Below are 14,699 nucleotides of genomic sequence, written 5' to 3'. Positions count from 1 at the left end.
TGTTGCATTAATCTTTTAAAGTAAATGGAAGGATTAGTGTTTGAACACAATACAAAGGGAAGTCTGAATACAAAATAATTGTGGACGCTTTCTGTATTTTAGTTTGTATTATAGTGGGCTACTGATAAGTTTTTGACTTCATTTAATCTGTGATTTTGGTTTTGATCCCAAGGGTCAAGAATTAAAACAAGTATTCTGTTTATAGACTTAGTAGAGATCAGGGGTATGTTGTAATTACATCTGAGAATAGGAGATAAGCTTTTATCCTTAATAAGGCTGATTATTAAAAGGATGCATATGGCTAATTCTGTAATGATGATTCTAAAATATGTGTGTCTGCTTGAAGTGAAGACTGGGACACCTTTGGTTCCAGTTCCTTCCAGAAAGGTCCAGAGTAATAGTTTTCTTACATAAATCATTCCAGAGGCAAACTGGTGTGGTTGAGGTCAGAATCTTTTTTTGTTCTGCTTTTTGAAAAAAAGTTGTTTTTTTTTTTTTTAAAAAATGGATCTAAAGTGGAAAGCTAGAAATTATGATATAAATATTTTTAAAAAGGTAAAAAAAACCTGTAATGGTGGGTCTCATCTCAGTACACCTTTATGAAACTAATTCCAAATGACAACCTTTGTTAGTTAATGCTGTGAAATAAGGAATTTTAAAACATGAGTGATGGCACTAGATTTTTGGTTTTCATCTCCTTTTTTGCTATTGTGATACTGTTTGATAGGAAACTGGGTTGTAAGAACTTGTTATATGTGCCTACTTTGGCTTGGCTGTAAATGGTTTTCTATTTCTGGTATAACAAAGCCTTTGAAAATAATCTCTGTTTGATTTTAAAGTGTTTTCCTGTTTCACGCATTGGGAAAGTGATTCTTTATTTCACAAATTCCATTTCCATGATGATTTTGCTAGATGTTAGCTCATGACACCTTAGAGCAACTATAGTGACTAGTAGAATTCTGAAAATCTGCTATTTATATATAACAAGTCACTTACAAGCTTGCGGTTTTCTGTATATAGTACAATGTAGTAGCTGCAACAATATAAATTTAAATCAGAAACTGATGAAATTCTGTTGAACTTCCTATGAGTATGGTGAGCAAATCTTTTAAGAAGTGTAGCAGATCTTCAATCTGATGAAGACATATCACAGAAATGACTGAGTTTTTTTGAATTCGCATCAGCCCTTCTCATATTCCTTATTGATTGTAAAATTTGGGGGCAAGTTTACTTCAGAAGGTTAATTAGAGTTGTATTTTGTCTGTTAAAGAGGTACCTTTATTCCCTGGAGTGCTGGAGAGAACTTCTCTGTTCAAACTAATATCAGTAAGACAGTTAACATTAGAATATGCATTTATACTAAAAGCTATAAATGTTAGTTTATCAGGGAATACAATGCACTGCTGCTTTAGTAATCAAATGAAGAATTAGGATTGTAGAAAAATAACCAGAAAGATCGGAGAAATTGATAGGATGAAATTTCTCTATTCAGAGTAGTGGAATGATTGTGAATTGTGAACTAATTCATAAAACTGTGTACCGTTTGTAGAAAATTAGAAGAAACAAAAAGATTGCATTCATGATATGAATCATTTGGCAAATCCGTTTCCAAAGAATGGGTATCGTTAGAAGAAATGAGTACAGATGAATGAATACAGCACAGATATACAGAAATTATAAATAGTGACATGAGTTCATCATTTTAATAAACTGCATTGAATATGTTCCAACAAATTAGATTGTTTGACTTAGCTATAATAATACAGTAGAGTATGCTTGTTATTGATATGTGCAACTGAAAGACAGGGAAAAGATATCAAAGAATAGTAATCTTCACTGAAATGTAGAAAGTACAGTTCCTGCCAGTCCAGTCAGTGATAATGCCTGCCTGTTGAAAAATATTTTTTTTTTAATGTATTAGAGAACAACTTAACAGATAAAAGTGAGAGGCAAATTGTAAGAAGTTTGAAGGCAATAAGAGGCAGTGTTACACTCAGTTGTGAACCTGCTAAAGCAAAGTTTAAATACTAGAAATACTGTAAATTCAAACATCATATTGATCACTCACTATTAAGAATTAGCTAAGAAGACCTTTTTCATTCATTTGGTCAATTGAATTCCGGAACATGCACTAATAATGTTAATATCCCATTTACCTATTAAGCTTCCATTTGTGAAGTTGCCTGCCTGTTCTCTTGAACCTCTTAAAAAGACTATGTATGTTTAAAAGAAATCTATGAACATTTATGTCAGACGAATATTCTTCAATTCATACCCAATTCTCTATGCAATATTATTACCAGAAAGGCTGCTAGTACTCAGATAAATGATGCCATTTTCTGTAATAATGTATACTGAACTCTTTACAAGATAGATAGTGTATTAAATGGTCACTTCTGTGACCAATATGTAATACTTTATTATTTCTAAAAGCTCTCCCCGAGTTCAGCCTTGGAGGAATAAGTAATCCAAAGAAACACTAACCTGCTTCCAGGAAAAGAGAGAACTGCTCTATTACATTTAACTTGTTTAAATAAACAAATAACGACTACAAGCATGTTCAAAGCAATCAGCTCTCATGACTATAACCTCCCAGGGATGAGGGTGAGATCTGTGATCACTGAACTCTCTCACTTAATCACCTAGTCTGCTGTGTCCTCTGGCTAATCATATTATACTAGTTCAATCTCAGCTGGCTAGATTATTGCAAAACTCCAGAAGGCAGCGCTGGGATAACTGTTCTCTTGCCTTCCAAAGTAGAGTGAAGTTTAAAAAACAAAAAAAAAAAAAGAAAAAAAAAGTTTGAAAGAAAGATCTTTCAAGAGAATTAGTGCAAACAAAAAAAAAAAAAGAAAAAAAAGTTTGAAAAAAAGATCTTTCAAGAGAATTAGTGCAGTTTTGATCCTGAAGAGAAGATTTAGGGTGGATCCAGCTACTCGGTGTAATAATCCTTAATACCAGAGGGCTGCTAGGAGAGTTGAGATGGTGGCATTCGTTTCTGGAGGTGAGAAGTTTTGTGTTTGGAAGTGTTAATATCAGTGTGGATGGTGATACTGTGTGTTGATGCTCAAAGTCTCTTGCTAAAACTCTCAGTCATCGCAAATATATATTTAGTTTTGCCAAGGCGTTTCACAGTGGGTGAATGGAAGAAAGGCCAGAAGCGCTGACCTTCCTGATGAGATTGCTTCTTCCTCCAGCAGAGGAGTTCCCTCTCCACCACTCCCCAAACACTGTTAGGGGAGTAGCACTGTTAGGTAGAAGTAGCAAGGCACACATATCCCCCACCCCAAATTACATATTTGCATATAAACTACTATCTGAAGGAATACCTTGTAATAGCAAATGTTCCCTCACAACAGCCGGAGGTGCTCTGATAATGAAGCACTTTATTACATATGTCTAAAGGCTATTGTGTGCCAAAAGCTGGACAAGTTAAAATTTGGACTTCAGGTATTTGCCCTGAGTTTTCTCAGGAAAAAAAAATAATTAAAAAAAAGGAAGGATTTGATTCTGTAGCAAAAGTGCACTCTCATTTCCTTTGACTTATGAGTAACATATTCTGAACTTTCCCCAGTATTAGTTATCTCTCCAATTAAGGTGAGAGTGATCAAAAGATCCTTTTCTGAGGACTTGTATTCCTGGGTCCTTCTATGAAAGGCAATTTGTTAACTTTATAGCTCTACATTTCAAGAACTCACAAGAATGCCCCAAGAAAGTCTAGCATCTACTTAAACAAGCTGCGCTGATTATATTTGTTCCTTCATTTTACCATTACTAAAGATGTTTTATCAACATGATAACTTATAGAATAGAATGGTCAATTGATAAAAATCCACTTTACATGAAATACTAAAGAATTTGCATATAAATAGGTTTTTATATTTAAATGCCCTGTGGGTGAATGTGATCCAATATCCCTCAGAAATCAAAATCCTGAACTGTCTCATTTAAAGTTTGCCTGCTAAAAATGAGGTGAAGTTGGACAGCTTTTGATTAGCATGACATTCCTTTCTGGAGAGTGCTTACAAGACCAACAAATCACAATTCAATTAAACTGTGCCCTGTATAGTACTTTCAATGTATTCTTTGCGGTTTCTTTTTCCGGCATTCACACTTACCCTGTTTTTTTCTTGATTCATTTGGCAAGGCTTTGCATGTAAATTCCCATGAGAGAGACAAATGAGGAACATTTTAAAAACCTGATTGCAGTTCTTGCTGCTTAAGACACAGGCATTATCCCATGTCTGCCATTATGTCAGCTGGCTCTTTAACAATGAAATAAAGAAGTAACAATTAGGCTGTATTTACATTTCTCTAGTGGCATTGTTTGCTCCCCTATAATTAAAGGATCTGCCAGATTTTCAATTATGAACTATTTTTAGGGCAGTAAAAACTTAACACACAAATCCACGCTGGGCTTTTCAAGCAGTGAAACCCAGCCCACGTTGTGCAGATGATAAACTGATTAAAGCCGGGGTGCTGCTGCCCAACGTGGCCGAGCACCCAAGCAGTCATGGTAGCTCCAGACCCTGCTCTGGCCAGGGCAGGGAAGCCCTTGGGCACTGCAGCCCTTGGGCACTGCAGCCCTACTCTTGCTTACAGCTATGGCCCATCTGTGGTGTGGAGCCGTGCTATGGCATGGCACCTGGGACATATCTCTCCTGCTCTCCCAGGACTTCATGCCTTCTTAACATTGACCACCTCTGCTGTAGCTTTTACCCTTTGATGTTACACTGCAAATTCTTCAATATATGTTTTTAAGGTGCATGCGTGCACTCACGTGTGCACCCTGAATCATATTTGCTCTAGTGTAGCTTCCTTAAAGAGTGGTCTTTGCAGCAGCAGCCCATTCCCCATCCAGAAGCAGTCTGCAGATGTGCCCCAGTGAGCCCCACGCACACTGAGCTGCTACATGTTCTGTGGGATCTTCTCTGGCTGTACCTGGCCTTTTTTTACAACATCTGAAGATGAGAAAAATAACTGTGAGAAAAATAACGTCTCTAGAGTGAGTAGTTTAATGTGGCATGACAATTGCATTTAAATTTTAACACTAAACAAAGTTGTATCAGTTGAATTAATACCCTGAACGTTTTAAGGTATCACAAGGCAAATCTAAGTGGAAAACCAGCAGCCAAGGAGAGATCCTAGGAAATTTCCACAAAGAGGTTTTCTAAGAGGAATGACACACAGTGTTATGGTTGATTATCTTGAGGATATAAGCTTTTCTAGTGAGCAGGTGAGAAATGCGTTTCCTACATACTGTCAACACAGGGAGCTGGGTCTCCAAGGAGCTCTGGTTCTGAGAGCCATTCTGACTAGCTCTGGGGTGCGTTGAAGCCCAGAAATAGTGCCAGTGCTTGGCACAGGGGAATAAACCTGGAGAGAGTCATCAGTGGGAAGCACCCTTTCTTCTGCGGGCAAAATTTCCAAATGCGTTTGAAGTGCCCTTAGGTAGAATAAAGCGCCAAATGCTGCAGGAGCAGGTGCTGAGGGCTTGCCACTATCTGTGGTGGGAGTCTGGCAAAAACCAGCAGGACCGGGGATAAGCATCTCCCCCTGTTTGTCTGTGGAAGGAATGCTTGCAGAAAGGAGGCAGTAAAGTGAAGTGATGTATGTTCATTTGCAAATTAATGAATTGCATACAATTATTTTTCGTTTAACTCCAATAGGCCATTAGGTGCTAGAGTCTGTGATGCACCTGTATGGACTCCTTTAAATGGTTGCAGAGCATGACATACATCTTTAATCTCTGAGTCTATATTAATGCTTTTTTCACTAGGTACGTGTTGTGTATACTGGGAGCACTCAAGCTTTGATTAAACTAAATTCAATGCCTGAGTCTTTCTAATAAATGGTAAAAACTCACTCTAATTTACATTCAAACATCACTATGCTCTCCATACTGTAATTATATTAATAATGATCTATCTGAAGGCTTCTTAATTTTTATAGGACTTTTAGTTGTAATTATAAAAATATGCAAAAGAGATAAGAGAGAGAAAATAAGGGAATAAGAAAAAATGGAAAGAAAAAGAGGAAAGCTAGGAGGGGAGAACAGGAAAGAATCTGGAAGGACAGTAAAAGCAGAAAAACTACAGTAGCATGCTAATGTAATTGTAAAGAATCACTTGTCAGAATCACTTTCTTGCATAAATAAATTAAAACATCAGAAGAAAAAATCTTATTGTTTTATGAAAGTAGCAGCCTTTCCATTTAAAGTTCGTGTCATTAGAGAATAAATACATTTACTGTTTTTTCCTTCCTCTCGTGTGAGCAGTATGAGAGCTACCATTTAGAATCTACAAGGAGTTAAATTCTAGCTGGCTATGAAATTACCTCAATTTTAAGTCAAGCTCCTGGGATAGGTTTAAAATGCTAATCCTTTTTTTTTTTTTGTCTCTGCTTTTGATGAACAATTTCTCATGCTCATTTCAATGAGAAATAATGTCAAAGTGTTCAAAAAACAAGCTTTTCAATTCTAAGCATATCCCCGGAGATAACACTGATATAAAAGTAATTTTTTATCCAGTTAGGATTTGAATTGTAACTCTTTGTGGTTTTTAAATCAGAAGTCGAAAACACGTAGTAATAGTTATTATGGTATCTTGGCAGGTTAATGTAGTATGTCATATCATATTTGTGTCCTGTGGTACGACATACAATACACATTGAATTTCATTGTTATTTAAAAATGTTCTGGTGCTTTATGATGTGCATTACATTGCAGAAATGGGAGTTAAACATTAACAAAATTACAAAAATACGAGTCTTTTCTGGCTCATTGTAAAGTAATACGATAAAAATTCTAAACATAGTATTATTTTCTGACTCTTTTGTTTGGGTTTTTTTCTCTATAGAATATTCTCTCTCTTTCTTATTGTTTATATGAACACACACAATGATAGATTAGGCTTTACTTTGAAATGGATTTCCTTCTTCTGCAGTTCCCTCCTCCTCTTTCTTGAGTAGGTGTTTGAAAATTCTGTTTCTGAATTAAAATTTGGGGTTTGTTTCTCTGTAAGCACTTTGCAAGCATGACATGAATAGTGCAATGGCAAAAAAAAAAAAAATCAGTGAAAAGAAAAAATATTATCTTGTTTTGATAACACATTTGGGTTTTTTTTTTGGAGGGATTATACAAACCTTTCATTATCAGTGATATTACGCTCCCAGTGATTTGCCCTGTCATCTTAATTCCTGTTACCAGTTACTAAGAGACAAAGCAGCTCTTAAGAATCAACATAGTATATTAGTCTTATTTTCTTCTTTATTGCATTTTCATTCTCCTAAACTTTGCAGTGAAAAGGGTTATTATTGTTGTGACAATAAGATGGGATAAGGACAAATATTCAAAGTCGCAGCAAGGGTTTAAGGAGAGGTTGTCACAGTCAAAGGGACTGACAAGGAAAATGAATGTAGTCAGAGAGTGTTGGATGGGTAGGAAGATGAACATAAGAATTGGGAAGGCTACATAAATAATTTACAATAATAACTTGTGTAAGTAACGTGTGACTGAAATATAAGACAGGTCTCTACCCTCAGGCACTTACAAGCTTTCAGACATAGGACAGCAAATAATGGTACATAACTTGCTGTTCAGGGAGAATGATTAACACCATGTGATGTCTAATGAGAGGCTGGCATGTTGAAAATACCCTGTTATGATTTTAGCTGTATTTAAAAAATAAGAACTGAATAAAATGTGAATAAAAGCACAGGAGAAGATATGCGACAGACAGCAATGTTAAAAGGCTAACCATAAGTGTGTGCAGGAAAGAGGGATTCTGTGCTAGCCAAGGAAGGTGGTTCCAGCATAGGGAGGTGGTATTAGCTGAGGTTATCCAAGAATTTTTTTCAATTTAGGAATTTTTTGGATTGTGGGAAGAGGAAATGATATGCAACAAAACTGCATGCAAAGCATAAGATACAATTCCTGACTAGGTGTTATAGATAGAAAAAAGGAAATAAAGCAAGAATTCAGTGAAGGGTTGATACAGCGAAAGGACTTACTTGCTTTGCAGCCAGGAAATGAACTTCAGTTGAGAGGAACTGTTACATGGCATGAGGCATGGCCAAGAGTGGACAAGAGCAGCATTAGTAATTAGAAAGGGGTGATTTGGGAAGCAGTGGCCCTTATTCAGGTCTCTGTAACCTATGCAAGTCCAGGGTATCTTCACTGATGTAGGGGAGGAAAGAGTGAGATTAAATAAACATTGCACAGAGATAAAGAAATCCAATTCAAAATATTTGGACTATACTGCTTCTGTGAATAATGAAGTGAAACAAAAGAGAAAGAACAATCATTCTAAGGCTCTGACTTTTTGTCCATTTCTGTTTCATGGGTAGTTAAAAAAGTTGAAGTTATATTTAAATATAGAATATTATTAATAAAAAATTCTAATATGTTTTTCAGTGCTACTTTAACTTAGTGTTGGGAATTTACCTGTTAAATTGAGGTACATAGAAGACTAAGGCAAGTAGAGGCTGTCTGCAACTCTGCTGAAATAATTTACAGCTGTCTCTGCAATTGGCTTCATTTCTTTAAGATGACAGTGTCCTTTTTATAACTGTTATCATACATAATTATGTAAATCCACAATGCCATATAGAAGGATAAATGACAACATGCACTTTCACTTAGTCTAAAATAAATACTAGTTATTGGCACATGCATTTTGTTCATCCCTGAACTCGCCTCTCTGGGAATAAAGGAAAGATGAGACTTCTTGTCTAAACAGTTAATAAATAATTTAAAAGCAGAGTAGCAAGAACATTATCCTAAAATCCACATACAAATAGAAATCAAATTTGTGTACAAATACAAATTAACTTTTGAGGCACCCGTATTTCATGAACAAATACCAGTATTTGTTTATACTGACATGTAGCGATTTGTAGTTCAAATTATAAGAGCAGAAAAATAATTTGAATTGGCAGCAACACATTCTGCCTTCAACTTGGGTCAATTTGGTAAAGCCTCAAAGTCGAGTATGATTGTCTTGAGATCTTAGAGACACTGCTTAAAAGTCGAAGAATAGACATCAAGACTTAACTCACTACTTGGAGGGACCGGAACACCTCAGTGGAAAATAACACCTTAAGTAAAGGTTTTTTTAATTGAATACTTGGTAGGTGGAGTAAGGGGAACCTTAGATGTCTTACTGAAGTAAGCACAGATCACTGGCAGGTTGAGAAAGAATAACCAAGTCTTCTGGATCTTTATACTTCAAGGGACAACATATTAACTTGGGGTCCTTTTTGAGGTTAGTTACTGTTAAAAGCAGGAAGAGAATGTTAATATTTAGGTATCCAGGTTCATATTCCTTATTGCATAGAATTTGATACCAGAGACGTATTTCCAAAATAAAAAGATTAAAGTAACTTCTCTGTCAGCTAGACTGTCAACCAATGAGATCCTCTTTTATATTTTTTAATTGCTTTGACGTCTTCAGCCAAAATCAACAGTGTGTTAGAGATCTCAAAGATGTGCAATTCCATCAGTTTCAATGAGAAATAATAGGTACATAGAAGTGAGGGCCAACAGTCTGGAAAAGCCTGCAAGATAAGTTTATTTTTCCCATTTGATGCATTAGTTCTCCAGACAGCAAGTGCACAGTGATAGATTGAGGAATGCTGCACTTCACATAAGGAAGGGACATGTATGAGAATTCAGTGCTCAAATTCAATCATTCAAGGCTGAAGGTAATGACATTTTCTGGTGCTGTGGCCCAAAGTGCATGACTGAGATATGGGAACAAACAGCTGAGGGAGAAAGAAAGACTACTGCAAAAATCAGGATTAATGCCTTACAAAAGCAGTTTGAGTTTGCCAAACAACCATTCTGAAATCACCGAGGTCACAGAGGCTGATGTGTAGGAGATTTTATGAAGGGCAGATCTCTGACTTCTAGCGTGGTAGGCATGATTGAGGATCCAAAGTGCTCTCTGTCCTTAAGACATTGCGTCAACAGTATCTGGGACTTTAAACTGGAGTTCTTAAAAATTAGCTGATAGGAGCTCAAACACTTTAGCAAAGGCAAGACTTGTATTTGCAAAAAAAAAAAGAAATGAGAAGTGTGGTGGATTGCAACTTGTAAAAACATTTTGAAGTGTTCTGAAATAACTATTTCCATAATTCTTCCAAATATAGGACAGAGAGGTTCAACTCCATTTGCTGCCTGAAGGCTGCAGCTCTCATGTCCTGCAGACTGCCTGTGGTCAAGCTCTCTCCATCAGGGTGCTTTGTGGGGAACAAAGCCCACACATGGCCCTCTCTGGAGGGCGTGGTCCAGCCCAGCCTGCACAACCAGAAAATTTAGTCTTGAGGGCAGCTTACAGGATGCTTGCTCTAGTCAGTGTGAACCCATGCACGTACAGCAACGCCTGCTTAAGCAGTTTTTGGGATAAGTACTTGTGTGATAGTCACTATTTTTGAAATGTATAATTTTGGGGAGTGCTGTGTATTCAAAGCAGTGTTATAAGCATGACTGGCATGACTGTGAGTTAATTAAAGATACTTAAGTCACTGATGAGATCATAACGATCACAATAAGCAATAATCTAATTTTGCATCTTCAATTCTAAGCATTCTCTACCGTTTCCTTCTGTTCAATAGTGGCTGTCTATGTATTTAAAACTGCGGTTTTTCATGTTCAGTAATGGGAAAACTCAGGCAGACTCCTCCCGTTTATTCTGAAACTGAGCTAACAAAAATCTTTTCAGACCTTTGGTGCCTATCTTTATGTCAAAATCTGAGCCTAGCCACACAGTGGGGCCAGAAAGGCTTATTCCTCAGTAAGCTGCAATACCGTTGAGACTGACACTGTTTTAACTGCGTGTCTCAGAACTGCTGGTGGGGCAAATGGATGATAATGTGGGTTTTATGCTTTGCTTTGTTGGTTTATGGATTAGTTCTGGAACAAAGCAACCTGTACTGTAAGTCAAATTATCAGTCCAACAGAGAGCACCAAATAGCTCTGAGAGACCAGGTTTGAATAAGATTCTCTCATAATATAGATATAATAGTCCAGCTGAAGCACATATTGCAAGGATTCTGCCTTTGAGGTTTGATTTTTGTAGATTGCAGCTCAAGAAATTTCTGCGTATAATAAAGTTGGTGTATAATAAATAGTCTAATATTTGTGTAAATTAGGTTTTGCTAGATACATTTTCACATCTTCAGCTTTAAATATTATGTGAATTCTTTGTCCTAGCTTAAAACTAATTATAAGACCCTGTACAAATGGTAGCAGGAGTAGTTTAAAATCAAAAAGACATTCTATCTGTATCTGTGCAGCAGTGACTGAATAACAACACGGAAAGTATAAAATCAGAAAGACATTACATCTTTGCAGGTTATATGTTACTAACATCTCTGTGTGACTAATTTGATGTGACTCAGACTTCTCATAAAAAGATCTGTCATTCTGTCAATTGCATTTCAGCTGCATTAAGTGACAAAGCTGGTAAGCTGTCTGTTAATGGTTGGAAAGAACATGTTGTGATTGTGTGATTGAATTCTGGAAATACTGACTAAACATTTTTTCATATCTTCATAGCTGGTTAAATGGAGTGATAAATGTCTCTAATTTCAAAACTGCAGTTTCAGGAAGATTAAAAACGTAGCAATACTCCATCAGTTACCAATTATAACATAAGCTGTATGCAGGGTGACTTTGTGACCTAAAGCCTACAAAACTGAAACACAGAATAATTTTTAGATACTACCTTCTTTAAATAAGAAGGCATGCAAAAAACAAGCAATTAGATGATAGCTACTTTAGTTGAGGCCAATTTCAGATAATTTTTTTAACTAGTTTTTCACTGAAATAGTTCAAGGTAGAAATTATCTTTAATGTCAGAGCCTTTTTGCTTTTATGCGTGCCTTACAATTCAAGTTCAAAACAATGTCATGAAACTACTGTTTTCTGCAGTGATTGCTAATTCCGAATTATTTCCATAATGTTTAGCTGGAATAACTGAATTTTATCTTCTGCGGCTGTATGATAAAACAGTTTTGCAGCCTGGAGAGTGATAGGCTGGAGAGATCTAACCTAAGATGCAGAAGGACTCTGGCTTCATAATGCATGTGTTAAGTACTTCTTTAGAACTATACTAATTATACAATACAAATAAAAATTATTGAAGTGAAAAATCCCATAATACTGAAAATAAGGACATGGGGAAATGTCCTTATTCCCCCCAAAATGGGGAAATGACTGAGCTGTCACAACTGACATACCTGATGTTCAAAAAAAACAAAAACAAAACCAAACCAAACCAAAACAAAAACAAAAACAAAAAAAACCAAACAAACAAACAAAAAAAACCCAAAAAAACCAAAAAAACCCCAGAGGAATTAGTTCTATAATTTCCTTGCATATTGTGAGTTAGATACTGCTTTGGTCAGATGGCCTAATCAAGGCTAGTCCAGATATTAAAATGGGGCTTACACATGAAGGGTTCATGCTGACTTGTTGTTCAGAAGGTAAATAATTGTCTTTAGGAACCATGGTAGAAGTCAATGTAATTTGAATTATAACATAGCAAATTAAGCCTATGCCCCCATTTAAGCAGTAGGGAAATTCAGTAGGCAAAAGAAAAATGTGACACAAAAGAAAGGCCTGGCTGGGAAGGGGAGCAAAGTGCCCTTGTGCCTTTGAGATCTGGGGGGCTACTTAGAGAATTAGAGAGTGATTTAAATCCCCGTGTTTGAGAAAAATGAAGGCTGGCAAGGAAGAGTCTTCTTCTTCATGTCCCTGAAAATCATGAAGACCTATTTTTGGATATCATTCTGAGTTCAATCAGGAGCCCGGTTTTTGAAGATTCATTGGTATATACCTTGCAATGATTTCTTCTGAGCTGCTGTTTGCAAAATTCTGGTGCCTTGGAATACAGGCCAGAAAGAGAAAAATGGACAAAGTCCTTATTGGTAAAAGTGACTTAATATCAACATAGCTTTGCTTTCTTTAAAAGCAACTGAGAAGCTTGTGAACCTGACAAGCCTATGCATTATTTTGTAATAGGTAATATGCTCATGTGCAAAATTGCTTATTAGCAGTGAACAGAGTTGAATTATTTCGAAAAAAATGGGGATCTTTTGTGCAATAAAGGAGAGGAACATTTCTCCTCTTGCTCAAGTTTCAGACATCTGTAGGGATTTTACATGGGATGGCCATGCTCATGGTAGGATGGGGCCTTGAGTGTGATACTATATGCCTTGCTGCAATATAGGAGCTAGAAAAGTCTCTGTATTGTTAAATGGAAGATTTTCATTGTTTTTGATGGTTAATCTGCCTTTTTTGCCATTGCTTCTTTCTCTAGCAATGCTAAATGTATTCCCTAATTTTACAGTTTTTTATATCTATGAGTTGAGCTATTATTCAAGACTTCTGCTTGTGCTCACTTACTAATTGCAGTAGCCATAAAAAGCTCCTACTAACTGCAAATTACCTATCATTGTACTCAGTTGTTTGAAATTACTGAAGCATTTCTCAATTTATGAGATCTGCAAGGATATAAATTCAAATACTTTAAAGAAGTTATAACCAGTCCAACAGCATTCATCATAACTTGCTCATCAGGTGGCTTATTGCACCACCTGTTACATTTATTCTACTTTTATAAATCTACATAAATAATTATTGTGTCTTTATATCGTGGTATGTACCATTTAATAGCAGCTCATTTCTCTTGGAAATCCTAATAACATCAGGCTCCTTTAACATTCACACACTTCCAAGAGCATAAGTGCTATAGATCTGGATTTATGATTTATAACTTCAGTCCTTTCATACTCTGGTAGTGATGGCATTATGGTTCAATTAAAAGTCACCTATCAAAACAAAAACTGGCATGTTACATATGACAAAAGATTTTCCTGACAACACAAGCTGCATGGCAAAATGATGAATTGCTGCTCTGTGAGGAGCAGAGTTATAGCCTGGAGTTCACTGTCCGCAGTTTAATTAGGCAGGCAGAGATCCATCAGCAAACAGGGATTCAGATTATGCTGAAGGCAATTTATCTCAGGTCACTGGTAGGTGTTATGGTTTGGGGCTTTTTTTGGTTTGTTCCCCCTTCCCCAGGCAAAGGATTAATTCAGAAAATTTTGAAAGGTTTATTACAATGCTCAGGAGAGAAATACATAAAAAGTCTTGGGAGAAATTTTCCTTTGCTGCCTTAATGACTACATAAGAAAGATAGAAACTTCCCTGCTTTGTGTTAGGGGGCTAAAGTGCTTGAATTTGTAAGAAACGTGAAAACCATTAAGTCAACAAATGCATCATACAGAGACATGGAAATTAGATTGCTGAATTGCTGTATGATTATTTTTCATAACAAGGGGATGATATGTCATGAGGTGGGGTTAGCACAGGCTTGAAACTGCTGCTAATGAGTGTTTTAAGTGACTTCTAGTTTAAACGTACTTGAATATAAAACTGACTTTGGGCTTCTAACTTCAAGATATTTCTAAGTTCTTTCCAGAGCAACAGCTGAAGGAGGCAAGAGTCTAGATCTTAACACTTTTGTCTGAAGTCCCTTTGCCTTTAATGCCACTGTAATGTATAACGCAGGCAGAGAAAGCAAAAATGCCACTGAAAGTTGTGACAGCTGAACGAAGATACTTTTTACAGGGTGTATTTTAAAGTAAGACTTGTAAAGGAATGCATTGTTGCATGTGTGCTGAGTGGAACTAGA

The sequence above is a fragment of the Calidris pugnax genome, unplaced genomic scaffold (assembly GCF_001431845.1).
Source record: "Calidris pugnax isolate Ruff unplaced genomic scaffold, ASM143184v1 scaffold42, whole genome shotgun sequence".
Lineage (NCBI taxonomy): Eukaryota > Metazoa > Chordata > Aves > Charadriiformes > Scolopacidae > Calidris > Calidris pugnax.
The sequence above is the reverse complement of the archived record's forward strand: the minus strand, read 5'-3'. Positions refer to the sequence as shown.